The sequence below is a fragment of the Triticum dicoccoides genome, chromosome 4A (assembly GCF_002162155.2).
Source record: "Triticum dicoccoides isolate Atlit2015 ecotype Zavitan chromosome 4A, WEW_v2.0, whole genome shotgun sequence".
NCBI lineage: Eukaryota > Viridiplantae > Streptophyta > Magnoliopsida > Poales > Poaceae > Triticum > Triticum dicoccoides.
In genome coordinates, this window is record NC_041386.1 from 297,200,665 (window position 1) to 297,227,123 (window position 26,459).

The window sequence follows — 26,459 nt, forward strand, 5'->3', positions numbered from 1 at the left end:
CTCTCCACGGGGGTCTTGTTCAACCACCCCTCCACAGGCTACTGTTCATCCAGCCCTCCACCAGCTACTGTTCAACCAGCCATCCACCGGCTACTGTTCCACCAGCCCTCCATGGGGTCCTGTTCATCCAGTCATCCACGGGGTCCTGTTCATCTACCGGCTTGATCGATCGGGGTACTGTTCATCTAGCGGCAATAGCCTCTACTACCATGGGTTCCTATTCATCCAACCCCCACCGGGACTATTCATCCAAACCCCCCAACAACGCTCACTGTTCATCTAGAGGAAACATCTATCAGCTTCATTTAGCAGCAGTAGCACAGGAATCGCTTGATTGAGTTCAGTTAACAGCCATCAATTGATCGCTCGGGTTCAGTAATGCGTAGCCAGCTATAGTGCAATCGCTCGGGTTCAGTTAGAGCCCAACGCCTCGCTCGGGTTCAGTTAGATCCCAACGCCTTGCACACACGTGCGTACGTATGAGAGAAACTCGCATAGCTCGGCCCCGACCACCCACCGTAACCGGGAACTCCCCGATATTTTCCTCGCCCTCGCTTCTACCACGGTTTTTTCCGCCATGGACGGCCCAAAGAATGTCATGCAGCTGTGTCTCCGGCCTGCCCAGGATGAAAATCCCATTTTATGTCATGATTTTTTGTCATAGAAGTAGGACCCCACCACATCTATGATGATACCGGGTTTTGTCACAATTATCATCATAGAAGTGTCATAAGTATGACATCAAAAAAATTTTGTTTGGCCCAAAATGGCACGGATGTGTCTTTTTTGTAGTGGAAGGCCAAGGCCGAGATTCCCAGCAAGGAAGTTGTCGCGTGCACTGATTGCCGAGAAGGCTGGGAAAGGTGATGGCCCGTACTGCAAGATCCATCGGACCAAGGGCCACGACCTCCAGGAGTGTCATCAGGTTGAGGAGCTCGTCAAGAAGCAGAGGATTGAATATGATAAGCTTGATAAAGAGAAAGGTCAAGGAGGCGCTGGAGGGAAGGGCCGAGGTGGCAGAGCAAGCCGCCCCGACAAGGCTCCTCAGAACCAAGGAAAACCCGCCAGAGGCCATGAGAAGGAGGATTGCAATGACGAGAGTGATGGAGGGGATGAGGAGGAAACCAGGGATCCGGAGTTCCAGAAACCACTGATGCCCTGTGCATTGACGGAGGTGCATCTCTACACTCCTCTCACCGCCAACTTAAATAGTGGGCGCGTGAAGTAAATGTCGTGGAGCCGGCGGCAGATTCTTGGAAGCCGCTTAGGTGGTCCTGCACGACGATCATCTTTGATGAAGAGGATCACCCAGACCGCACCACTGCGGTAGGGTGCTTTCCATTGTTGATCTCGTCAACAATCCGCAACCTCGAAGTCACAAAGATGTTGGTTGACGGCAGGGCCGGGTTGAATTTGATTTCCCCAAAAGTCATAAGCAAGCTTCAGTTAGCAGAGAAAGAACTCAAGGTTACCGGCATGTTTCAAGGGATCAACCTGGCAGGATTCACCCTAAGGGGAAGATGATGCAATCGATGACATTCGGGGTGAGTTGAATTACCAGACTGAGAAGATCGTGTTTGATGTGATCGACCTCCCCCTGCGGTACAATGGAATGGTTGGTCGCCCAGCTTTGGCCAAATTCATGGCAATATCCCACTATGCCTACAATACCTTAAAGATGCCAAAACTGATGGGCGTCATTTCCATTACGTCAGACGCGAAGGATGCACTTATTTGCATGGACAAGATGTAGCAGGAAGCAGTCGTGGCAGAGGCCGCTGAGACCACTGTTTTTGCCAAAGAAAGTAAAGGAAAGAAGAAAGCTCACAAGGATGCCAACAAGGAATCCGGGAAGCGTACCTCTTCGGAGTGTGCTGCACCTGTCGATGACTTGGCAGAGAGTTCCAATAGCAAGAGACCCAAAGCTGTTGCACCTGCTGTGAAAAAGGTCTCGGCGGGGCTGGCTGGCGCTGATAGTACCTTCACTATCAGTGCCACCCTCAATGATAAATAGGAAAGTGCGCTCGTTTCCTTCCTATGGGCGAATATCGATGTGTTTTCCTAGAAACCATCTGATATCCCCGGTGTTCCCAGGGAGGTAATCGAGCACCACCTTGATGAATGCCACATACCCGACCCATCAAGAAGAAGGTTCGGAAGCAAGCTTTGTAGTGGCAACAGTTCATTGCCAAGGAGATCAAGAAACTTCAGGCAGTTGGTCTGGTCAGAGGAGTACTGCATCCAACTTGGTTAGCAAATCCTATGTTGGTACACAAAGCTAATGAGAAATGGAGGCTTTGCATAGATTTTACGGATCTGAACAAGGCATGCTCGAAGGACCCATTTCTCTTGCCGCGCATCAAACAGCTTGTGGATTCCACCTCCGAGTGTGACCTGCTTTCTTTCTTGGATGCCTACTCTAGATACCACCAGATCTTTATGTCTAAGGAAGATGACGAGAAGACCGCGTTCATAACCCCGTGTGGCACATACTGCTTTGTGTGGATGCCCTTCGGGTTAAAGAGCGCCGGTTCCACTTTTGCAAGGGCGATCTAGATTGGCTTTGAATCACAGTTGCACAGAAACATTCAAGCTTACATGGATGATATTGTGGTCAAGATCAAGGACAGATCAACCCTCATTCAGGATTTGGAAGAAACGTTTGCTAATCTGCACAAGATCAACTTGAAGCTGAACCCGGAGAAATGTGTGTTTGGCATTCCTTCTCGCTAGCTACTTGGCTTCTTTGTGTCCCGTTGAGGGATAGAGGCCAACCCCTACAAGATCAAGGCTATCGAGCAGATTCAAGCACCGAAGACAGTCAAGGATGTGAGGCGTCTGACTGGATGTGTTGCCACGCTTAGTAGATTCATTTCCAGGTCTGCCGACCGTGCCTTGACGTTCTTCAAAATCTTGAAGAAGGCAGGACCCATGGAGTGGACACAGGAAGCAGATGCCGCGCTGCAAGATTTGAAGGCCTATCTTTCCTTTGTGCCCACTCTGGTTGCTCCCAAACCGCAAGAGTCGTTGCTGCTATACTTAGCGGCAACTAATCTGTGGTTATTATGGCACTGGTGGTGTAGCGGGAAGTGGATGAAGTGGCAGTCACAACCATTGTCCCCTCTATGGAGGAAAGTGAACACATCCCGACAAGGTCAGATGCAGTTCAGGACAAGGGAGAGCAAGATAGCGGAGGCAGTCCTATGGTTGCGGCAAGGAAGAAAGTGGTGCAGCGCCCAGTGTACTTCGTCAGCTCCCTGTTGCGGGGGCTAGGTTGAGGTATTCTGGCATGCAACAGTTGATTTTTGGCATCGTCATGGCCTCAAGGAAACTGTGCCACTACTTTCAAGCCCGTGAGATCACGGTTGTCACCTGCTTCCCTTTGCAACGGATACTCAAAAACCCCGAGGCCAACCAGAATAGTGGAGTTGGCCTTGGAGTTATCCATCTTTGGGTTGAAGTTTGAGAGCATATCAACTATTCAGAGCAGAGCATTGGCAGAGTTTATTGTAGAATGGGCGCGAACTCCTGATGAAGAAGTGTTGGAGATAACTATCCCCGAGAAGGAAGCACCCCAAGAATGGATTATGTATTTCGATGGTGCCTTCTCCCTACAATGTGCAGGGGCTAGTGTGCTTCTCGTTGCTCCCAGTGGGGAGCACCTTAAGTACGTCGTCCAAATGCATTTTCCTTGGGAGAAGGCTACCAACAATGCAACAGAGTACGAAGGAATCCTTGCTGGGCTCAGGATTGAACAGAATTGGGGATCAAGAAGCTGATCATCTGCGGAGACTCGCAACTTGTGGTGAGGCAAGTGAACAAGGATTACCAAAGTCCATTAATGGAGGCATACGTTGATGAAGTGATAAAGTTGGAGGAGTGCTTTGATGGATTGCAAATAGAGCACATACCCCATGCGGAAAACAACATTGCTAATCATCTGTCAAAGTGTGCTGCGCGAAAACTCGCTGTAGAACCAGTGACTTTTGTTCTCCATCTAACTCAGCCCTCTGTATCCCCGACAACAATGGCCAGAAAGAGGAGGAAACAGGACTCGGGCAAGCCTCTCATAGTAGAACCTCCCGAGGCTCCCATGTAGCGCCCAAGATGCGATTATATCCCAATCACGTGATGAATTCATGATCGGGGCACAATCGCATTTCGAGCGCATAGCAAGGTGGCTATCATTACAACATACCATGTACTGAATAGATGGGAATACAAGATATAGGCTTACAGTCTCCACAAGCTACAACATGAATACATCAATACATAGCAATCATCCTATAGAAGAGCAGGATCCGACTACAGATGAAATCAAACGAAAAAGAAGAACGACATCTACCCTGCTAATCCCAGGTCGGAACCTATCCCTTGATCGAAGAAGAAGAAGAACTCCAAAATCTTTCAAGAACCGCTCTCATGTCAGATCATCGCATTACCTATACCTACAACTGTTGTTGTAGTAATCTGTGAGCCACGAGGACTCACCAATCCCATTACCATGGGTATCAGTACTAGCAAATCTTAACGGGTATGGAATGGATGAGTGGTGAGGTTGCAGCAAGCGAGTAAGCAATATATGGTGGCTAACATACGAGTACAAGAGTAGGATGAGAAACTACGCAACGGTCGCGAACTAGTAATGATCAAGTAGTGATCCTGAGCTACTTACGTTCAAACATAAGCCAGCCATGTTCTCTTCTCGAACGCACCCGAAAAGAGACAACCACGGTAATGCACACGGTTCGTGTAGTTTAATTGAATTTAGTAGAAGTCCACTACAACCGGATATTAACAAATTCCCATCTGCCACTTAACCGCGGGCACAACTCTCAAAAGTTTAAACCCTGCACGGGTGTCCCAACTTAGCCCATGACAAGCTCACGATCCGCGGAGACAATCCTCCATCTCGGGATCCTCCGATCAGACTCGAAATCCCGGTGCACAAGACATTTCGACAATGGTAAAACAAGTCCAGCAAGGCCTCCCGACGTGCCGACACCCTGATAGTAGCCGCGCCTATCTCATCTCAGGCCACGACGGATGAGCTAGATGTACAGGTGCCAAAATAACCCAGGTTGCCCCGGGGCGGTGTAACACCCTCGATACGACTATATCTCCCACGTGTCGAGGCACGACTTAGAGGCATAATCGCATTGAAGGCATATGTCGCAAGTTAGGTAATCTTCACAACATCCCATGTAATATGGATAATAAAGGGGAGATAACATAGTTGGCTTACACTCGCCACGTCAATCAAGGTACATAAATAACATTACATCATCCAAACACTCAGGGCCCGACTAGGGCGCCAAAATAAAAGATAACCCAACATGCGACACGGTCCCGATCACCCCCAACTTGGCACCACTACTGATCATCAGGAAAAGAAACATAGTATCGTTGAGAGTCCTCGTCGAACTCCCACTTGAGCTCAAGCGCGTCACCTGGAGCGGAATCATGAGGCCCTGCATCTGGTGTAATAGTAATCTGTGAGACACAGGGACTCAGCAATCTCGCACCCTCGCGATCAAGACTATTTAATCTTAAAGGTAAGGCAAGGTAAAAATATATGTGGAGCTGCAGCAAGCGACTAGCATATATGGTGGCTAACCTGTTCGCAAAAGAGAGCGAGAAGAGAAGGCAAAGCCCGAGCGAGAAACTAGAGAGCAACCTGCGCAAACATTACTCCAACACCGTGTCCACTTCCCGGACTCCGTCGAGAAGAGGCCATCACGGTAACACACTCAGTTGATTCATTTTAATTAAGTTAAGGTTCAAGTTATCTACAACCGGACATTAACAAATTCCCATCTGCCCATAACCACGGGCACGACTTTCGAAAGTTCAAATCCTTGTAGGGGAGTCCCAACTTAGCCCATGACAAGCTCTCACGGTCAACGAAGGAAAAGACCTCCTCCCGAGACATTCCGATTAGACTCGGTATCTCGGTTCTTCAAGACACTTCGACAGGTTAAAACAAGACCAGCAACACCGCCCGAATGTGCTGACAAATCCCGATAGGAGCTGCACATATCTCGTTCTCAGGGCACACTCAGATAGGTCAAGGTACGAGTAAAACCAACCCTCGAGTTTCCCCGAGGTGGCCCCGCAGGCTGCCTGGTTCGGACCAACACTCAGAGGAGCACTGGCCCGGGGGGGGGGGGTTAAAATAAGATGACCCTCGGGCTCCGGAAACCCAAGGGAAAAGAGGCTAGGTGGCAAATGGTAAAACCAAGGTTGGGCATTGCTGGAAAAGCTTTAATCAAGGCAAACTATCAAGGGGTTCCCATTATAACCCTACCGCGTAAGGAACGCAAAATCCGGGAACATAACACAGATATGACGGAAACTAGGGCGGCAAGAGTGGAACAAAACACTAGGCGAGAGGCCGAGCCTTCCACCCTTTACCAAGTATATAGATGTATTAAGATAACAAGATAATATAATGATATCCCAACAAGAAAAATAATGTTCCAACAAGGAACAGTCTCCAATCTTCACCTGCAACTAGCAACGCAATAAGAGGGGCTAAGCAAAGCGGTAACATAGCCAATCAACGGTTTGCTAGGACAAGGTGGGTTAGAGGTTTGACATGGCAATTTGGGAGGCTTGAAAGCAACTGGTAGGCATCGTAGCATTGGCATAGCAAAAGAGCGAGCATCTAGCAAAGCAAAGATAGTAGTGATTTCGAGGGTATGATCATCTTGCCTGCAAAGTTGTCAGAGCTGACTGGATCCTCGAAAGCAAACTCAACGGGCTCCTCGTTAGCGAACTCGTCTCCCGGCTCTACCCAAACAAGACAAACAAGCAACAAGTACACAATCAACCACGTGCAAGGATCAAACAATATGATGCAAGGATGGTATGCTATGCGGGATGCGATGCGGGATGCATATGCAAGATTTGACAAGGGATGCATGAACCTGGCCTCAACTTGGAAATCCAAGTGTGCCACTGGAAAGATGAGATTAAATCGCTTGAAAATGATATAAAGAACGTCGGAATCGGAGTTACGGTTTGGAAATGGCAAGCAATTCAAATATGACCACGTTCTGCGATTTACAGAAAGTAGCCATCTAAATGCAATGAGATGAACATGCTACATCACCCAAACATGACAACAAAATACATGGCAGGGATGCATTCAAGATGCTTAACAAAAGTCTAGCACTGAGCTACGGCCAATTCATCCATTAACAGGTCCAAACAAGCATGGCAAAAATGAATATGGTAAACAGATCTCAGACTTAGTGAAATTAACACTTGTCTGGAATTTCAGATCAGGTAGCACACTTCGGAGCATCAAAACTACATGCTACAGGACCTGAACATGGCAAAGTAAAGCATGGCATGGAGCTACTCAAAGATCTTAACAAAAGTCCTTAGTTACCTTGAGCCAAAAGGGATCAGAAAACACATTTGCAAGCATGTGAACATAGCAAAAGCATAATCAATTTTCAGACTTGGTGAAAACTGGCACATCCTGAAACATATCTCAAGTAGGCATGTTTACGAGCTCGATGCACTCACTTCGGAGAAAGTCATGACAAGTTAAGCATACATCCATCAAGAATACACAAAATGCAAGCTAGACATGGCAAGAACAATAGCATAGCATGCACGGATCAACTACAACATTATCAGCAAAATCGCTAACAAGTAGACAATCTGCCCAGATTCACGAAGTAGCAAAAGTAGAGCTCAATTGATTCAAGCTAGGGTGCTCCATAATTGCAAACAAAGACATGGATGGATAGATCACTACAAGATTAATAAAACATCCTTACTGATCATCCTCAAAAGAGGCACGGATCACTAGGAGACAACATGAACATATGGCATCATGAGATAAACAGACCAAGGACTTAGTGGAAATGCTAAGTCCCTGAAATCAGCATTAACAAGTGCCTCACTTTGCAAGCTTGTGCTAGTCACCACACGCATCACAAAAATACATGGGTTGCACCTCTGGAAAGATGGCAAAACCCTTAACAAAACATATGTAGAACTCATGGGCATATCATGCACACATTAATCATGGCAAAAATGACAAATATCTAAATGGGGTAGCAGATCTGACAATTATCTCAAGTAGCACTCTTCTAACAGAATTTCGGGCATCAAGATGAACTCAAATGAAAATGATGCAGTGGAATGAAATGATGTGCTCTCTGAGGCGAACATTTTGACATGCTATATGCGCAAAATGAAGTTACGGATGCAAAGTTACGACACGATGAACATGGGCATATGAACTAGGGTTTCGGGAGAAAGTCAACCGAGGAGGCGATCTAGATCTGGATCAGATCCGGCTGGCACGGAAAACGAGGTTCGCCGGACTCGGAGCTCGAGCTCGCCGGAGTCGTCGGGGCGGCGTCGGACTTGCCGCGGAGGACGAGGGGGCTGGTCGGAGTCGCGGACGGGCGCCGGAGCGAGGCGGCGGCTTCGGCCGGCGGGAGCAGCGCGGCGGGGCGGCGCTGGAGCAAGGCGGCGGCGGCGGGCGTCGATGGCGGCGCGAAGACCCGGCGAGGCGCGCGGCGGCGCCGGCGAGCCGGAGTGGAGGAGGGCGAAGGCGGGCGGCGGCGGATCTGGATGGGCCTCGGGGGCCTGATGCGGGCTCCCCGGGCCGGCGGGAGGACGAGCGGCTCCACGCCACGTGGCGGAGCGTGGTTTCTGGAGGCGGGACATCCGGTCAGGGCGGACGTGTCCGGCCGGTGCGGAGACGATTTTTTTAGGGTTTCGGACGAGGGAGATCCGGATTTCGGAGGGGGTCTATTTATAGAGGTAGAGGGAGCTAGGAGAGTCCAAATGAGGTGCGGTTTTCGGCCACGCGATTGTGATCGAACGCTCTAGATGATGGAGCAGGTTTTGGTGGGTTTTGGGCCAAATTGGAGAGGTGTTGGGCTGCAACACACACGAGGCCTTTTTGGTCCCTCGGTTAACCGTTGGAGCATCAGACGAAGTCCAAATGGTGTGAAACTTGACAGGCGGTCTACCGGTAGTAAACCAAGGCCGCTTGGCAAGTCTCGGTCCAATCCGGAAATGTTTAATACCCACACACGAAATAAAGGTAGAAATGACCACCGGAGGAGAACGAAGCACCGGAATGCAAAATGGACAACGGGAAAAATGTTCGAATGCATGAGATGAACACGTATGCAAATGCAATGCACATGATGACATGATATGAGATGCATGACAATGATAACATCACACGGAGACAAAGACCCGAACCCGAGAAAATAAAATAACTTAACGCCGGAAAAGGCAAGAGTTGGATTACAAATTGGGAAAGTCATATCCGGGGTGTTACAGGCGGCCCCGCACGAAGCTCTTGTTTGGACCAACACTCATGAGGAGCACTGGCCCGGGGTGGATTAAGGGACCTCGGGGTCCGGCAAGTCCCTATGCAAGTTTTAGTTGTTATTAGGCAAATGGTAAAACCAATGTTGGGCCCTACTGGAAGAGTTTTATTCAAAGTGAACTATCAAGAGGGGCCCATAAATCCTCACCGTGTTAGGGACACAAAATCAAGGAACATAACACCAGTATGATGGAAACTATGGCAGCAAGAGTGGAACAAAACACCAGGCAAAAGGCCGAGCCTTCCACCCTTTACCAAGTATATAGATGCATTAATTAAATAATAGATATTGTGATATCCCAAGATATCCATGTCCCAAACATGAAACAACCTGCAACTAGCAACGCTATAAGAGGGGCTGAGCAAAGCAGTAACATAGCCAATAAACGGTTTGCTAGCATGACGGAAAAGGTTAGAGGCTATCATGACATATTGGGAGGATTGATAAACAAGTGGTAGGTTGTGTGACATAGTGATAGCATCGAGACAACTAGCATAGCAAGGATAGTAGTGAGATCCAAGGTGACGGTCATCTTGCCTGAAATCCCACTAGGAAGAAGATTGAGTCCATGGAGTAGACGAACCAACGTAGTCGAACGGATCCTCACAATCGCAACGTTATTGGAACTATGAAGAAGAAGCACAACCGAAAAGAAGCAAACATCATGATAAACAACGCAGCATAATCATGGCATGATGCACAACCAAGTATGATGCATGTCCGATTTAATGAGGCATGACATGGCAAAGTGCAACAATCAAATACTACAAATTAAGTGGAGCTCAATATGCAACGAGTTGCATATTGACGAAACACCACATTCAATTATTTACTTCACTCTTGTTTAAGCTACTCATCAATATTAAATGTTGATAAACATGTCAAGAATCACAGTAAAACTACCTATCTAGGCAAGTTTAAATGAGGCCGGAACGACAAACAACAATTCCGGAAAATCCCCATGTGCATAATTTGGATTTGGTACTGTTCTGCCCTATACACAATTTTAGAGTTATTAAACATGCAAAGTAAGTGCACCATGGTAATCTATGCATTTTTCTAGCCCATTTACATATAAACTTTATTTAATTCGGAGCTACGGTTATTTAGTTATGAAATAAATCACTTTAACATGCTATTTAAGCAAATTTAATTAAACAACATTTTAAACATTTTGAACATGTATGAAAGTTGGTATTATGGAAGTACACGAAAAACTAAGCATTTTTCATATTTAAATTTTTTGCATATGATGCATGGTTTGTGAGATATTAAATGCATGAAGTTCGGGGTCCAATATGTCATTATGGAGTTTTTCTGCAAATAGAGAAATTCATCCTGTAAAAAAACAAGAGTTGGGCCGAAACTGGCAGGCCCAACAGGACCAAGGGGGTTTGGGCGGCTTCTCACATTGGGCCACTGGGCTGGAAGCGAAGAAGCGGTTGGGCTTCGAGAGGCTAGGCTAGTTCACTAGATCTAGTACACGCGCGAGACGCTCGTGCGTTGACTCTTCCTCTGGAGGCGAGCGCGGTCGCGGAAGCAGGCAGGTTCAAGCGCTGGCAGCTTCGCGTCATGGACTCCGATGATGCTGTGGCGCAAGGAACGGAGGGAGGAGCGGCGAGACGGGGCCTGCAGGCTGCGGACGGCGGCGGGGATCCACCGGATCTGACGAGGGGAGCCAGTTCCTGATGGTGGGAGTCGAAAAGGATGACAGTGGATCAACTCCTGTAATGAAATACAGAGAGCGAGTGAATCCAGAGACGAGATAGAGGGAGAAGAAACGGGAAGAAAGGAGGGAACAACGGACGTAGGTGGCTAGATGTGCTCACCGGCGAGCTACAGAAGGGTCGGGCTTGGAGCACTGGTGCTCGAGGCGACAAGCATCACAGAAGCAGGAGACCTCGGGCGCTCGAGGGGCTCCTGGTCGCTGGTGAATCGAGGCTTCGTTGGGTCCTAGAAGCAACGTAAAGACGACGGGAAGGAGCTGCGGGCGCTGGGAGTACTAGTTGAAGGAGGTGCTGCTTGCTCTGGTGGCCTTGGCGGATTGCGGCATGGCACCATGGCATGAAACAAAGAGCATGAGAGGTTAGAGAGATAGAAGAAAAGAAAGGGAGCATAGAAAACCAGGGGAAGAGAACGCGACCAGGACGAGCTGCTGCTTTTGGAGGTCACCGGCTCGGGCGAGGGTCGCGGGCACAGGGCGCCTAGTCTCGGGTCGTTGGTGGCCGGCCGAGCGACGCGGCAAGGAGGTGCTCGGAAGATTGGGAGCCCGATCCAGAGCGAGGGGAGCTGCCGAAAGGCCCTGGCTGGCACGAGGAGGTCCCTTGGATCTTCATCCGGGGGTGGAGAAGGGGAGTTGCGGTCTAGAATGGATCTGGCTGGTGGTTGGCTCAATGGGGAAAACGAGGAAGGTGGAGAAGGTTGCGGTGGCATGGGGAATGATGGATGGGACATTGATCCTAAAATTTAGGGTTAGGGGTTTATTTATAGGAAGGGTTTAGCTCGAGGTAGATTTTGGGGCATCCGATCAAAATCGGGTGGCTCAGAATAAATAGCTTAGGGGAGACCAACAAATAACTGAAGATGTTTTATAGATGTTTGGGGATGATCCGGACCCAATAGTGACGACTGAGCAATTCGGGTTCGGGACTGCTTCCGGACACGCGCGAGGGGGTTTCACGAAAGGCCATGGAGACCAAGGAGTTTGATGGTCTCGCGAAAGAGAGAGAAGAGAGCGGTCCGATTGATCTCAAAGGAGGTCAACAGAGACAAGGAGAAGCGACAACTACAAGCGGATGGAAGTTTTTTGAAAACATGTGGATTTAATGCACATGATGACATGATGAAATGCAACAAACAAATAAATAACATAGCTGACATGCAAAACATGGAAGGCATCTAGAGCGTCGGTCTTGGGTCGTCACAACACTCCTCCACTTACAAGAGATCTCGCCCCGAGATCTAAGGATGGCACCAGAGAGAAGCGGAAGAGGAAGAGGTAAAAAAAGTTGCTTCTTTGACAAATGAGTGAAACCACGAACCTAGGAGGTTGAACAACTTGAATGAATGACACAACAGAGATGAATGAAATTGAAAACATCCGGTTAAGAAGAGGAGAAAGCAATAGAACGAGAACCAGGAGAAGGGACAAGATAGATTTTGAAGCCACTCTTGTTAAAATTAGCTGGACAAGGAATAAGAATAAAAGAATTCAGGAAGCACTCCGGTTGAAATGAGATGTATAAGGAACGATAAAGATCAATTATGACAACACTCCGGTTGGAAATGGAAGGAATAGAATATAAACTTGGCAAAATGAAAGCACTTGGATGAGACTTCGGTTAAAAGAGGACTGGCAGACACAACACTTCGGTTAAATGGATAGGTAATAAAAGCACATGATCTTGACAAAACAAGATGATGGGTCGAAGAGAGCAACATCACAATGCCTCTGGAAGAAATGAAAGAATGGAATGGAATGAGCGGAGGCAAACAAGATCTTGAAAGAGCACGCTTACAAGAAATGCTAGAAGGGAGTTGTTGGATTATCAACAACGAAATGATAAGCTTGTTGTAGGCATATGGAAACATCTCAAAATTATGAGGTGACAACCTAACACTCACAGGAAAAAAGATTTGATTGAGAGCACCAAAGAGATGAAAAACTTCTTCCACCAAGATGATAAAGAGATAACTTGGATCATTGTTAAGCACCCCAATTAGCAACATTCCTTAGGGAAGGCTTTAGGTGAAACCTTTACCAAGATAACTCCAACGAAGAGATTGATTGATTTAAAATACCTCGTTTTTGACAACATGTGAATCATGAAACATGAAGGAAATTGTCAAAAATGACATAACACCACCTCAAAAGATAATGTACAAAGAATTACATTTCAGAATGCACGATGAAGAATGCTTGATCTCCTCCAACAGATGTTGACGAATACTAGAAGAAGGAATGAAATATTTGATGAACCACCATGTAGAGCCTTCGTGAGAACTCCGGTAATAAAAGGATGATGAGAAAGAAGCGAAGGATGAAAAGAATAAGATTGAAGCCTTGTAATGATTTAGATGAAGCTTCGTGATGAGACAGGAGAGAACACTTGGAACTCTAGAAAAGAAAAGACGAACAACTTAGAACCGAGAGATTATTCATCATGAACAATCCCTGAAGGAAAGAAGTACTTCACGACGATGAAATAAGAATAAGAATTACGTTATGCCTATTATCATCAAATTTAATTGATGACAAACGGCTTTGGCATGCAACGTATTCCTCTTGAAAAGGATTGGGGAGAGATATAGCGCAAACTTGGGAAGGTCTTCAACGAACAACCGGTAGGGTTTTGGGAAGAACAAATGAATTGATATGATAACAAAGGAAGAGGAATCTTAGACGAACCACCATAAGAATTGAAATAAATGAACAAAAGAGAACGAATCACCGGGAAGAATTAGAGAACGAACGAAAATCCTTGAGGGAATTTAGATATGAGAGCACGAAGAGACCACAAGCTGACTAGAGAATACTAGACAAAAAGTGCCGGAAGAATATGGAGATGATAGAAGAGGCATGAATTGAAATAATTGCGGAAATGAAGTTGAAAGATGATAATGAAGAAATATTATAAAATGATGGCCTTTGGATGATCAAGAAACGAAACAACTCCAAAAATGCTCCGGATGGGTATGAAAAGAATCCTTGATGATCGAAGCAATTATGAGGATGGCATTAAGCTAGAACCATGAATCTTTGGAAGAACGGGTAAGGATTTAAGAGGAACTCTTCTTCAGTCTTCAAAATCCGAGAATGACGACGAGAAACACCACCATGACTTGTTGAGGCACTCCGAAATAAAGAATAAAAGGGTTGAGCGAATGATGAAAAGAATATTAAATCGACCTTGAAGAAGGCATCTGACTGATAAAAATTCACTCTTACATCAAGATTCAAAAAGATTTGGGAATAACTCTGAAGAAAAATTAGAAGAGTCAGGTAAGATCCTTTTGAGTCAGGTAAGATCCTGGAAAAGGTCCTGTGGGTTAGGGCCCACTCAAAAGAAACAATGTTGAAAAGATTGCTCGAAAAGAGAGATTGCACCGGTTGAATTAAATGGCTTTAATGAGATAACAACCTCGAAATAGCTTGAACAGATTAAGAATGAAAATGTGAATCTTCTGAGATATCTTCAACATTCCGGAGAAAATGAATAGCGAGAAGTGAATGATTGAGAGGTGCACGGGCATGAAAAAAACATTTGATATGAGAAACAGATATGATCAACACCAAAGCTTGAATTTAGTCCACCGAAGAAGAAAAGAGAATGAAGAATGATAAACTTAAATCTTCCTTAGCATCTTCATGAGAATCACCGGCTAAGAACATTGAAGGAAAAGAATGATGAGACTTCACCTCAATAAAATGGAAACTTGATTAAGAAATCTGAGTCCTTGAAGAAAAAGGGTCAGATGGCATGAAAATAAAGGCAACTTTGGGACGGATGAAATGAACAACATTGGGAAAACTGAGAGGTGATCTTGCGAATGGGAAAATTATAGGATCATCTTGACGAGAAGCACGTTGGTTGAAAATGATTGCCATGACAATCTCAATGATACAGAAGGATTAGCATTCACATAGAAATATGAGAACACTGCTTAAGAAAGGTATAGAATCAACACTTGACATCGAAGCAACTCGAATACCACAAATAAAACAAAAAAAAGGATTGGCTTGCAGAATAAGCCAGAACAAACATATGATAGAGATTTTGTTCAAAGTTTTCAAGGTGGCGCCCACACGGGCTCGATCGTACAACACCGTCATGTACAAGGCAGTGCACATGACATACGAAGCGTCCCTGAGTCATCATAGCCAAGCACTCTTTAAGACACAACGAGACCACTGTAAAACCAACCATGGATAGGTGGACCACTAGATGTCAAACACCAATCTCATATCATGCATTTGTCGAAAAGATATCCTGGGTAACAACTTGAATTCCCACCTACTAATTCTCGAAACTTTCTGGTTATGCAATCTGGTGTTGGGGATACAGGCTGGCACAAATATCTCACAAAACAAACAAATCCTACACTCCAACTGTATCCATCGTGTACCTCAGACCTTTGAAAACATTCGATATACTAGATGTGGCAATAAATCTGATCGCTCTCCCAGTACTGGGTAGCGCCAAACTACTCTCACCACATAGAGTATAGAAGTGTTTTCGATGTCAGCGACCTCAGGTATTCCGGAACTGAAACGATAAGCACTGTGACAAAAACACCTTGGGGCTCAACTCCCCAGGACACTGCCACAACCCCTAAATGTTAGGAGGCACCAAGACAGAATTTCCGTCACAATGATAGTGCAACTATCCAACAATAACCGCGTGATCCTAAAAAATTTGAGTGAAAAGAGGAGAGTGAAGTCAGAACATCTACGTCAGGAGCGACGAAGTGGATAAGCAGTAAAAAGAATTCCTACTCTCTGATATAACTAGACTCAAAATAGTTTTTTCTAGACTCAACAACGGCATCAGTTCTATCAATCAAGGGGGCTCCTATGGTCGGTAAGGCTCTGATACCAACTTGTAGCGCACAAGATGCGATTCTATCCCAATAACATGATGAATTCATGATCAGGGCACAATCGCATTTCGAGTGCATAGCAAGGTGGATATCATTACAAGATACCATGTACTGAATATATGAGAATACAAGATAAAGGCTTACACTCGCCACAAGCTACAACATGAATACATCAATACATCAATACATAGCAATCATCCTATAGAAGAGCAAGATCCGACTACAGATGAAATCAAACGAAAAAGAAGAACGACATCCACCCTGCTAATCCCAGGATCCCTGAACCGGAACCTATCCCTTGATCAAAGAAGAAGAACTCCAAAAGCAATCAAGCACCTCTCTCACGTTATCTCATCGCATTACCTATACCAAGGAGTTTGATGGTCTCGCGAAAGAGAGAGAGCGGTCTGGTTGATCTCAGAGGTGGTCAACAGAGACAAGGAGAAGCGACAACTACGAGCGGATGGAAGTTTTTGGAAAACAAGTGGATTTAATGCTCATGATGACATGATGAAATGCAACAAACAAATAAATAACACAGCTGACACGCAAAACATGGAAGGCATCTAGAGCGTCGGTCTTGGGTCGTCACAACACTCCTCCACTTACAAGAGATCTCGCCCCGAGATCTAAGGATGCCACCAGAGAGAAGCGAAAGAGGAAGAGGTAAAAAAAGTTGCTTCTTTGACAAATGAGTGAAACCACGAACCTAGGAGGTTGAACAACTTGAATGAATGACACAACAGAGATGAATGAAATTGAAAACATCCGGTTAAGAAGAGGAGAAAGCAATAGAACGAGAACCAAGAGAAGGGACAAGATAGATTTTGAAGCCACTCTTGTTAAAATTAGCTGGACAAGGAATAAGAATAAAACAATTCAGGAAGCACTCCAGTTGAAATGAGATGTACAAGGAACGATAAAGATCAATTATGACAACACTCCGGTTGGAAATGGAAGGAATAGAATATAAACTTGGCAAAATGAAAGCACTTGGATGAGACTTCGGTTAAAAGAGGACTGATAGACACAACACTTCGGTTAAATTGATAGGTAATAAAAGCACATGATCTTGACAAAACAAGATGATGGGTCGAAGAGAGCAACATCACAATGCCTCTGGAAGAAATGAAAGAATGGAATGGAATGAGCGGAGGCAAACAAGATCTTGAAAGAGCACGCTTACAAGAAATGCTAGAAGGGAGTTGTTGGATTATCAACAACGAAATGATAAGCTTGTTGTAGGCTTATGGAAACATCTCAAAATTATGAGGTGACAACCTACCACTCACGGGAAAAAAGATTTGATTGAGAGCACCAAAGAGATGAAAAACTTCTTCCACCAAGATGATAAATAGATAACTTGGATCATTGTTAAGCACCCCAATTAGCAACATTCCTTAGGGAAGGCTTTAGGCGAAACCTTTACCTAGATAACTCCAACGAAGAGATTGATTGATTTAAAATACCTCGCTTTTGACAACATGTGAATCATGAAACATGAAGGAAATTGTCAAAAATGACATAACACCACCTCAAAAGATAATGTAGAAAGAATTGCATTTCAGAATGCACGATGAAGAATGCTTGATCTCCTCCAACAGATGTTGACGAATACTAGAAGAAGGAATGAAATATTTGATGAACCACCATGTAGAGCCTTCGTGAGAACTCCGGTAATAAAAGGACGATGAGAAAGAAGCAAAGTATGAAAAGATAAGATTGAAGCCTTGTAATGATTTAGATGAAGCTTCGTGATGAGACAAGAGAGAACACTTGGAACTCTAGAAAAGAAAAGACGAACAACTTAGAACCGAGAGATTATTCATCATGAACAATCCCCGAAGGAAAGAATTACTTCACGACGATGAAATAAGAATAAGAATTACGTTATGCCTATTATCATCAAATTTAATTGATGACAAACGGCTTTGGCATGCAACGTATTCCTCTTGAAAAGGATTGGGGAGAGATATAGCGCAAACTTGGGAAGGTCTTCAATGAACAACCGGTAGGATTTTGGGAAGAACAAATGAATTGATATGATAACAAAGGAAGAGGAATCTTAGACGAACCACCATAAGAATTGAAATAAATGAACAAAAGAGAACGAATCACCAGGAAGAATTAGAGAACGAACGAAAATCCTTGAGGGAATTTAGATATGAGAGCATGAAGAGACCACAAGCTGACTAGAGAATACTAGACAAAAAGTGCCGGAAGAATATGCAGATGATAGAAGAGGCATGAATTGAGAATAATTGCGGAAATGAAGTTGAAAGATGATAATGAAGAAATATTCTAAAATGATGGCCTTTGGATGATCAAGAAACGAAACAACTCCAAAAATGCTCCGGATGGGTATGAAAAGAATCCTTGATGATCGGAGCAATTATGAGGATGGCATTAAGCTAGAACCATGAATCTTTGGAAGAACGGGTAAGGATTTAAGAGGAACTCTTCTTCAGTCTTCAAAATCCGAGAATGACGACGAGAAATACCACCATGACTTGTTGAGGCACTCCGGAATAATGAATAAAAGGGTTGAACGAATGATGAAAAGAATTTGAAATCGATCTTGAAGAAGGCATCTGACTGATAAAAATTCACTCTTACATCAAGATTCGAAAAGATTTGAGAATAACTCCAAAGAAAAATTAGAAGAGTCAGGTCAGATCCTTTTGATTCAGGTAAGATCCTGGAAAAGGACCTGTGGATTAGGGCCCACTCAAAAGAAACACCGTTGAAAAGATTGCTCGAAAAGAGAGATTGCACCGGTTGAATTAAATGGCTTTAATGAGATAACAACCTCGAAATAGCTTGAACAGATTAAGAATGAAAATGTGAATCTTCTGAGATATCTTCAACATTCCGGAGAAAATGAATAGCGAGAAGTGAATGATTGAGAGGTGCACGGGCATGAAAAAAACATTTGAAATGAGAAACGGATATGATCAACACCAAAGCTTGAATTTAGTCCACCGAAGAAGAAAAGAGAATGAAGAATGATAAACTTAAATCTTCCTTACCATCTTCATGAGAATCACCGGCTAAGAACATTGAAGGAAAAGAATGATGAGACTTCACCTCAATAAAATGGATACTTGATTAAGAAATCTGAGTCCTTGAAGAAAAAGGGTCAGATGGCATGAAAACAAAGGCAACTTTGGGACGGATGAAATGAACAACATTGGAAAAACTGAGAGGTGATCTTGCGAATGGGAAAATGTTAGGATCATCTTGACAAGAAGCACGTCGGTTGAAAATGATTGCCATGACAATCTCAATGATACGGAAGGATTAGCATTCACATAGAAATATGAGAACACTGCTTACGAAAGGTATGGAATCAACACTTGACATCGAAGCAACTCGAATACCACAAATAAAACAAAACAAAGGATTCGCTTGTAGAATATGCCAGAACAAACATATGATAGAGATTTTGTTCAAAGTTTTCATGGTGGCGCCCACACGGGCTCGATCGTACAACACCATCATGTACAAGGCAGTGCACATGACATACGAAGCGTCCCTGATTCATCATCAAGCACTCTTTAAGACACAACGAGACCACTGTAAAACCAACCATGGATAGGTGGACCACTAGATGTCAAATACCAATCTCATATCATGCATTTGTCGAAAAGATATCCTGGGTAACAACTTGAATTCCCACCTACTAATTCTCGAAACTTTCTGGTTATGCAATCTGGTGTTGGGGATACAGGGAGGCACAAATATCTCACAAAACAAACAAATCCTACACTCCAACTGTATCCATCATGTACCTCAGACCTTTGAAAACATTCGATATACTAGATGTGGCAATAAATCTGATCGCTCTCCCAGTACTGGGTAGCGCCAAACTACTCTCACCACAGAGAGTATAGAAGTGTTTTCGATGTCAGTGACCTCAGGTATTCCGAAACTGAAACGATAAGCACTGTGACAAAAACACCTTGGGGCTCAACTCCCCAGGACACTGCCACAACCCCTAAATGTTAGGAGGCACCAAGACAGAATTTCCGTCACAATGATAGCGCAACTATCCAACAATAACCGCGTGATCCTAAAAAATTTGAGTGAAAAGAGGAGAGTGAAGTCAAAACATCTATGTTAGGAGCGACGAAGTGGATAAGCAGTAAAAAGAATTCCTACTCTCCGATATAACTAGACTCAAAATAGTTTTTTTCTAGACTCAACAACGGCAGCAGTTCTATCAATCAAGGGGGCTCCTATGGTCGGTAAGGCTCTGATACCAACTTGTAGCGCGCAAGATGCGATTCTATCCCAATAACATGATGAATTCATGATCAGGGCTCAATCGCATTTTGAGTGCATAGCAAGGTGGATATCATTACAAGATACCATGTACTAAATATATGAGAATACAAGATAAAGGCTTACACGCGCCACAAGCTACAACATGAATACATCAATACATCAATACATAGCAATCATCCTACAAAAGAGCAGGATCCGACTACAGATGAAATCAAACGAAAAATAAGAACGACATCAACCCTGCTAATCCCAGGATCCCCCAAACCGGAACCTATCCCTTGATCAAAGAAGGAGAACTCCAAAAGCAATCAAGCACCTCTCTCACGTTATCTCATCGCATTACCTATACCTGCAACTGTTGTTGTAGTAATCTGTGTGCCACAAGGAGTTAGCAATCCCATTACCATGGGTATCAAGACTAGCAAAGATTAATGGGTATGGAATGGATGAGTGGTGAGGTTGCAGCAAGCGACTAAGCAATATATGGTGGCTAACTTACGAGTACAAGAGTAAGATGAGAAGCTACGCAATGGTCGCGAACTAGTAATGATCAAGAAGTGATCCTGAACTACCTACGTTCAAATATAACCCAACCATGTTCTCTTCTCGAACGCACCAGAGAAGAGACAATCACTCTTACGCACGCGGTTGGTGTATTTTAATTGCATTTAGTTCAAGTCCACTACAACCGGATATTAAAAAATTCCCATCTGCCACATAACTGCGGGCAGGGCTCTTGAAAGTTTAAACCTTGTAGGGGTATCCCAACTTAGCCCATGACAAGCTCACGATCTGCAGAGACAATCCTCCATCCCGAGTCCCTCCGATTAGACTCGGAATCCCGGTGCACAAGACATTTCGACAATGGTAAAGCAAGTCCAGCAAGACCTGCCGATGTGCCGGCACCCTGATAGTAGCCATGTGTATCTCGTCTCAGGCCACGACAGACGAGCTACGTGTACAGGTGCCGAACCCAGGTTGCTCCGGGGTGGCCCCGCACAGTGCTCTAGTTTGGACCAACACTCATGAGGAGCACTGGCCGAGGGGTTGATTAAGGGACCTCGGGGGCCGGCAAGTCCCTATGCAAGTTTTAGTTGTTATTAGGCAAATGGTAAAACCAATGTTGGGCCTAGCTGGAAGAGTTTTATTCAAAGTGAACTGTCAAGAGGGGCCTATAAACCCTCCCTATGTTAGGGACGCAAAATCAAGGAGCATAACTCCGGTATGATGGAAACTAGGACGTTAAGAGTGAAACAAAACAGCAGGCAAAAGGCCGAGCCTTCCACCCTTTACCAAGTATATAGATGCATTAATTAAATAAGGGATATTGTGATATCCCAAGATATCCATGTCCCAAACATGGAACAACCTGTAACTACACCAATAACTAGCAACGCTATAAGAGGGGCTCAGCAAAGCAGTAACATAGCCAAACAACGGTTTGCTAGGATGATGGAAAAGGTTAGAGGCAATCATGGCATGTTGGGAGGCTTGATAAACAAGTGGTAGGTAGCGTGACATAGCGATAGCATGAAGACAACTAGCATAGCAAGGATAGTAGTGAGATCCAAGGTGACGGTCATCTTTCCTGAAATCCCGCTAGGAAGAAGACCGAGTCCGTGAAGTAGACGAACGAAAGTAGTCAAACGGATCCTCATAATCGCAACGTTATCGGAACTATGAAGAAGTGCAACCGGAAAGAAGCAAATATCATGGTAAACAACCAAGCATAATCATGGCATGATGCACAACCAAGTATGATGAATGTCCGGTTTAATGAGGCCTGACATGGCAAAGTGCAACAATCAAATACTACAAATTAAGTGGAGCTCAATATGCAACGAGTTGCATATTGACGAAACACCACATTCAATTATTTACTTCGCTCTCGTTTAACCTACTCATCAATATTAAATGTTGTTAAACATGGCAAGAGGTGAAGCATAGTAAAACTACCTATCTAGGCATGTTTAAATGAGGCCGGAACGACAAACAACAATTTCAGAAAATCCCCATATGCATAATTTGGATTTGGTACTATTCTGTCCTATACACAATTTTATAGTTATTAAACATGCAAAGTAAGTGCACCATGATAATATATGCATTTTTCTAGCCCATTTACATATAAAGTTTATTTAATTCGGAGCTACGGTTATTTAGTTATGAAATAAATCACTTTAACATGCTATTTAAGAAAATTTAATTTAACAACATTTTAAACATTTTGAACATGTATGAAAGTTGGATATTATGAAAGTACACAAAAAACTCAGCATTTTTCACATATAAAGTTTTTACATATGATGCATAGTTTGTGAGATATTAAATGCATGAAGTTCGGGGTCCAATATGTCAATATGCAGTTTTTCTGCAAATAGAGAAATTCGTCCTATAAAAAAACAAGAGTTGGGCCGAAACTAGCTGGCCCAACAGGAACAAGGGGGTTTGGGAGGCTGCTCACATCGGGCCATTGGGCCGGAAGCGAAGAAGTGGATGGGCTTCGGGAGGCTGGGCCGGTACACTGGATCTGGTACACGCGCGAGATGCTCGTGCGTTGACTCTTCCTCTGGAGGCGAGCGCAGGCGCGGAAGCAGGCAGGTTCGAGCACCAGCAGATTGGTGCGATGGACTCCGGCGATGCGGTGGCGCAAGGAACGGAGGGAGCAGTGGCGAGACAGGGCCTGCAGGCGGCGGACGGCGGCGGGGATCCACCGGATCTGACTAGGGGAGCCGGTTCCTGATGGTGGGAGTCGAAAAGGACGACGGCATCTCAACTCCTGTGAAGAAATACAAAGAGCGAGTGAATTCATAGAAGAGATACACGGAGAAGAAACGTGAAGAAAGGAGGGAACAACGGGCGCGGGTGGCTAGATGTGCTCACCGACGAGCTGTAGAAGGGCCGGGCTTGAAGCACTCGTGCTCGGGGCGACGAGCATCGGGGAGGCAGGAGATCTCGGGCACTCGAGGAGCTCCTCGTTGCTAGTGAGTCGAGGCTTCGGTGGGTCCTGGAGGTAGCGTAAGGACGATGGGAAGGAGCTGCGGGCGCTGGGAGTACTAGGTGAAGGACGTGATGCTTGCTCCGGTGGCCTTGGCGGATTGAGGCACGGCGCCATGGCATGAAACAGAGAGCACCAGAGGTTAGAGAGATAGAAGAGAAGAAAGGGAGCAGAGAAAACCAGGGGAGGAGAAGGCGACCCGGACGAGCTGCTGCTGCTGGGGGTCGCCGGCTCAGGCGAGGGTCGCGGGCACATGGCGCCTGGTCTTGGTTCATTGGCGGTCGCCCAGCGCGATGTGGCAAGGAGGTGCTCGGAAGATCGGGAGCTACCGGAAGGCCCTGGCTGGCATGAGGAGATCCCTTGCATCTTCATCCGAGGGTGGAGAATGGGAGCTATGGGCTGGAATGGATCTAGCTGGTGGTTGGCTCGATGGGGAAAACGAGGAAGGTGGAGAAGGTGGCGGCGGCATGGGGATTGATGGATGGGACACTGATCCTAAAATTTAGGGTTAGGGGTTTATTTATAGGAAGGGTTTAGTTTGAGGTAGATTTTCGGTTATCCGATCGAAATCGGGCAGTTCAGAAAAAATAGCTTAGGGGAGTCCAACAAATAACCGAAGATGTTTTAGAGATGTTTGGGGTTGATCCGAACCGAACGGTGACGAGTGAGCAGTTCGTGTTCGGGACAACTTTCGGACACGTGCGAGGGGGTCTGACGAAAGGCCATGGAGACAAGGGAGTTTGATGGTCTCACAAAAGAGAGAGAAGAGAGCGGTCTGGTTGATTTGAGAGGAGGTCAACAGAGACAAGGAGAAGCGACAACTACGAGTGGATGCAAGTTTTATGAAAACATGCGGATGCAATGCTCATGATGACATGATGAAATGCAACAAACAAATAAATAACGCATCTGACACGCAAAACATGGAAGCCATCTGGAGCATCGGTCATGGGTTGTCACATCCCAATAGAGAGCTTGACGGGAACAACTCCCCTTCGGTTGCTGAGCTGCACCCTCCTGCCAAACCAGCGGTCCCTGCGGTCGAGGAATGCGCTCCCACAAATGAGGAGGTGCCGCTAGTCCTTGTTTCCAAGCCTTAGGCTCCAACTTGGGCACTACACATAGTCCATTTCCTCCAAACTGGAGAACTTCTTGAAGAGCAAGAAGAAGCTGAAAGAGTGCCCAGAGGGCCAGTCTGTATCAGTTCATTGGCGACATGCTATACAGAAGAAGGCCCAATGGTATGAAATTGAAGTGCATTTTCTGGGAAGAAAGAAAGGAACTATTGCTAGAGATACACAAAGGCATGTGTGTCTCACACATTTGATTGAGGGCTCCGGTGGGAAAAGCCTTCCGGCAAGGATTTTACTGGCCCATAGCCCTCCAAGATGTAGTTGAGTTGATCACCAAATGTGAAGCATGCCAGTTCCATTCCAAGAATATCCATCCGCCTGCCCAAGCTCTTCAGACAATCCCTTTATCATGGACGTTTCTGGTCTGGGGGCTTAACATCTTGGGCCCCTTCCCCCATGCTACCGGGGGCTTTGAATTCTTGTTCGTTGCAATTGATAAGTGTCGTGGGATACCACAGCCACCTATGGGACCAGGAGGTACCTTGCTGGTTCGGCAGGGGGCGACACGTTGCATAAAGAGCAGACCAACGTGGGGCAGCGTGGCAGAGATCACACAGCCAGTTTACCCAGGTTCGGGCTGCCACGAGGCGTAAAACCCTACTCCTGCTTTGGTGGATTGATGGTGGAAAAGGTGGTGGTGGTGCGTAGTAAACTTGCCTAGCAGGGGTTGCCTTAGGAAGCAGCGACTACGCAAATATGGAGGTGTGAGTTATCCAACCTTCTAACCCTTTCTACGGTTGCCATGGGCCTCCTTTTATAGATCAAGGGGTAACCACAGTGGCAAAGTAGTCATTATGCACTAATAAGATAGCAAGCAGTTCTATCATACCTAACTCTGCGGGCTGGCAGGGCACATTAAATGCACCTCTTAACGACACATCATTGGTTGCCTAGCAAGGCTTAACGGGCTATCTCGCCAGCTCTGCGCCTGTTCTCTTCACACGTTGCAGGACGGGTATCATCTGTGGGTTTCTCCTGTAGGAAATGGCTGCCATGTGGCGAATGGCTGCCACTTAATCACTTTGCGGCTCGACACCACACTGATTGATGACATGGGTCGTGTTCGAGCGGTTGGTGAGGCGATTTTGCCTTCATGAGCCTCGGCAGGCCCTGCCGGGGTGCCTCGGTTGTCTCCATCTGGGGGTGGCCTTACCCCTTGCCGGGCTCGCCTGCCCGGCAACGGAGGCTTTTCTCTTGATGATATCCTGCTTCCTTGGCTCATCCTTGGTCCCTCTGATCTGCATGTTGGTCCTTCGAATTCCTTGGTTTATTGTATTCTAACTCGGGCTGGTGCTTCAATGTAACACCCCGGATGTAATTTACCTTATATGTATCCCAACTCTTGCCGTTTTCGGCGCTAAGATATTTTATTTCCTCGGCTTCGGGTTCTTGTCTCCGTGTGTTGTTGCCTTTGTCTTGCATCTCATATCATGTCATCATGTGCATTGCATTTGCATACGTGTTCGTCTCATGCATTCGAGCATTTTCCCCGTTGTCCGTTTTGCATTCCGGCGCTCCTATCTCCTCCGGTGGTCCTTTCTACCTCTTTTCGTGTGTGGGGGTTAAACATTTCTGGATTGGACTGATACTTGTCATGCGGCCTTGGTTTACTACTAGTAGACCACCTGTCAAGTTTCGTACCATTTGGACTTCGTTTGATACTCCAACGGTTAACCGAGGGACCGAGAAGGCCTCGTGTGTGTTGCAGCCCAACACCCTTCCTTTTTGGCCCAAAACCCACCAAACCCTCCTCCGTCATCTAGAGTATTCGATCACGATTGCGTGGCCGAAAACCGTGCTCAATTTGGAGCCTCCTAGCTCCCTCTACCTATATAAAGGCCTCTTTCCCAAAAAATTCGGACGAAACCCTAACCTCCCCATCCCCTCGCGCCGCCGGACGAATTTTTGCCGGACGGACGTGTCTGGTCCGCACGCCAGTGCCACGTGGCGCCTCCCTATTCGCCGAGACGCCGTGACCACTTCCCCGCGCGTCGCCCACGTCGGCCCGCCCGGGCCCAGGCGGGGCCCTCCCCGGCCCGAAGCCGCGCCGCCCGTGCCCGCCTTTGTCTC

The 26,459-nt window shown here is 45.9% G+C and overlaps 1 long non-coding RNA gene across 1 annotated transcript; it reads right to left on the reverse strand.

The window, feature by feature from the left end:
- Window positions 1–22,517: 22,517 nt before the first annotated feature.
- On the reverse strand, window positions 22,518–23,730 carry LOC119288886. Its single transcript, XR_005141330.1, has 2 exons — window positions 23,142–23,730; window positions 22,518–23,037 (listed from the first exon to the last, which is right to left on the reverse strand). It is a non-coding gene; the product is annotated as an uncharacterized LOC119288886 (long non-coding RNA).
- Window positions 23,731–26,459: the final 2,729 nt, after the last annotated feature.